At 45.3% G+C, this 3,129-nt stretch overlaps 1 pseudogene; it reads right to left on the bottom strand.

The window, feature by feature from the left end:
- Positions 1-338: 338 nt before the first annotated feature.
- Positions 339-1,357, bottom strand: LOC110314833 (annotated as a pseudogene).
- Between the last annotated feature and the right edge of the window lie 1,772 nt (positions 1,358-3,129).

Genomic DNA, 3,129 nt, shown 5'->3' on the forward strand with positions numbered 1-3,129 from the left:
TTTTTTGAATTCTTGACATTACAGAATCAACTGAAATGTATTAATAATCCACTCTTACATTTCCATGACAAACAAAAATTCATGAGCCAACCCCCCCCAAAACCATAAAACAAAAGGCAGAGAAGCTTATAAAATTAAATATGGATACCTCAGCATAATTGGTGAACAGCGAAAGGAATTAAAACATTTCAATTAAAATATCATGAGTGGATGATAAAGTGTGTAGAAATTTACAAACTATTTTAAAATCTGGAATCGCTGACTTTTCAGAAATTACACAGATGGATCATAGGTGGTAGTGAGCAGCAGAAAGGGATTATGGATGAATCTGCTCTGTTCTAGCTGTTCCCCCTGCCACCTGTCTCCGAGGAAAGCCTGACATTGAATAGATACTGAGCCAGGATCATGCTGGCAGCAGATCCAGTGATGGTAACCTGCCTATCAGAAGATCCTTCCACTGGGTTTGCAATTTTGATCTGCGCCCTAGACATCTGATGGATCTCATCGATTTTGGCGCCCTGACGCCCGATTATGCAGCCAATCAAATCATCTGCAATGGTGAGTTCATGAGAAGTAGTTTGAGCAGATGCATCCAAACCTGCACTGAATCTGGTATTGCCATGGGTCATGGGAATATGAGACTGTTGCCTTGCCAACTGGTGCAGCTTGGTCAAATCTGGCTGTGGAATGGCACACTGTCCTTGAATGGCATAGGCCCGACCACTTGAAAAGATGACTGGAGAACTGGAGGGCTTGGGCTGGTACGGGATGGCCACGCCCTTGGGGCTGGGGACTCCAACATGACCATGAAGATCTGTTTGACACACTCAATGATGGATTACGGAATGCCAGCAATAGTGATTGCCCACTCAGTTGAGTTGGGGAGCATATCCCCTGCCACCTGGACCTGAGCCCCTGTACTCTCTTATTTCCTTTATCTTGCAACCACCTTTTTCAATAAGAGAGCCATACTGACTAGCAGGAAACACCAGCCTTAAGGTAACCGGGGGGGGGGGGGGTCTACTGGCAGTTGTGCTATTGGTCATAGAGCTGCTTATATCCTCTTCCAGTTTGTCAATGATCATTGCAAAGGCTTTGAAGATGGCATTAGTCCGTCCAGCCAAGGTGCTAATTCTCCCAGGACAATTCCCTTCTGAGATGTTGATATGTCCACCACTCTTCTCCAGCATCGTAACCGATTCTCCTTTCCTTGGGATGATACTGCCAACTTCCTTTCCATGCATAAGTAGCCTGATGGTGAGAGTGACATTTAATCCACCTTCAATCACACCGGTGTCCATGTCCAGCAGTTATAGGGAGCTGGACTTTGAGTGGTCAAGTCTTTGGTCACTGGAGGCGCCAGTCCACTGAGGGGAAAGGGGAGCAGGCAGGAAGGGGAAGGGCAGGAGACAGAGGTGGGGGCAAACAATACTGGTGGGTGGGAAGGCAAGCCCTGCCCCCAGCGGGTGGAGGAGGGGGGTGAGGAGGAGGAAGGGGAAAGAGACCTGGGGGGAGGTGGAGGTGAGCAGAGGTCTGTCTGGCAGGAGAGGGCTCAGGCTGCTCTGTCTGCTACCTCTGCTGGTCTCTTCTTTATTTATATTATAAATGTTTTCCCCTTTCCTGGTGGTTTCTCCCCTCCTGGAAGCTCCCATCTCATTCCGTACTTCTATGAGGGTGTTCCCCTTTCTAAGAAGGACTGAAGCATCCACACTATGTTCTTTCTTCTCTTGAGCTTCATGTGGTCTGTGAATTGTATCTTGGTTATTCAGAGCTTTTGGCTTAATGTCTTCTCTTCAGTGACTGTGTACTGTGTGTGTTCTTCTGCCATTGGGTTACCTCACTCAAGATGATATTTTCTAGGTTCATCCTTTTGCCTAAGCATTTCATAAATTCATCGTTTTTAAATGCTGGGTAGTACTCCATTGTGTAAATGTACCACATTATCTATATCCATTTCTCTGTTGAAGGATATCTGGGTTCTTTCCAGCTTTTGGTTATTATAAATAAGACTGCTAAATGTGGTATATTTATACAATGGAGTACTACTCAGCAATTAAAAACAATGAATTCATGAAATTCATAGGCAAATGGATGCATCAGGAGGATATCATCCTGAGTGAGGTAACCCAATCACAAAAGAACACACATGATATGCACTCACTGATAAGCAGATATTAGCCCAGAAACTTAGAATATCCAAGTTGCAATTTGCAAAATACATGAAACTCAAGATGAAGGAAGACCAAAGTCTAGATACTTTGCTCCTTCTTAGAATGGGGAACAAAATACCCATGGAAGGAGTTACAGAAACAAAGTTTGGAGCTGAGACAGAAGGAAGGACCATCCAGAGACTGTCCTACCTGGGGATCCATCCCATATACAACCACCAAACCCAGACACTATTGCATATGCCAGAAAGATTTTATTGACAGGACCCTGACATAGCTCTCTCTTGTGAGGCTATGCCAGTGCCNGGAAAATACAGAAGTGGATGCTCACAGTTATCTATTGGATGGAACACAGGGTCCCTAATGAAGGAGTTAGAGAAAGTACTCAAGGAGCTAAAGGAGGAACAAAATGAACTAACCAGTACCTCCCAGAGCTGTGTCTCTAGTTCTCTAGTTGCACATGTAGCAGAGGATGGCCTAGTCAGCCATCAGTGGAAAAAGAGGCCCTTGGTCTTGTGAAGATCCTATGCCCCAGTGCAGGGGAATGCCAGGGCCAAGAAGTGGGAGTAGGGGAGTAGGGGAGTAGGGGAGTAGGGGAGTAGGGGAGCAGGGTGGGGGGGGAGGGTATAGGGGACTTTCAGGATAGCATTTGAAATGTAAATAAAATATCTAAATAAAAAAAAAAGGAACTTCAGTAAAACCCATTGAATCAACAAGTTCGACTTCAGTGGTATCTGTACCTTGTTCTGTGGTGGCTCCATATCTGGGTTGAGCATACATGGGTGTTGTGACCACCCAGGATACAATTTGTCACTTTACACCCACCTGTCCTTGGGCACAATTTTTACCATTGTTTTTACCATTGCCACTTCCCTGTCAGATCTTCACCTTTGTACCATCTTCCACTCCTGAAAACCCTGCCATGCCTTGCACCAAACACCTTGTTACACATGTTTCCAGA

The sequence above is a fragment of the Mus pahari genome, unplaced genomic scaffold, assembly GCF_900095145.1.
Source record: "Mus pahari unplaced genomic scaffold, PAHARI_EIJ_v1.1 scaffold_10324_1, whole genome shotgun sequence".
Taxonomy (NCBI): Eukaryota; Metazoa; Chordata; class Mammalia; order Rodentia; family Muridae; genus Mus; species Mus pahari.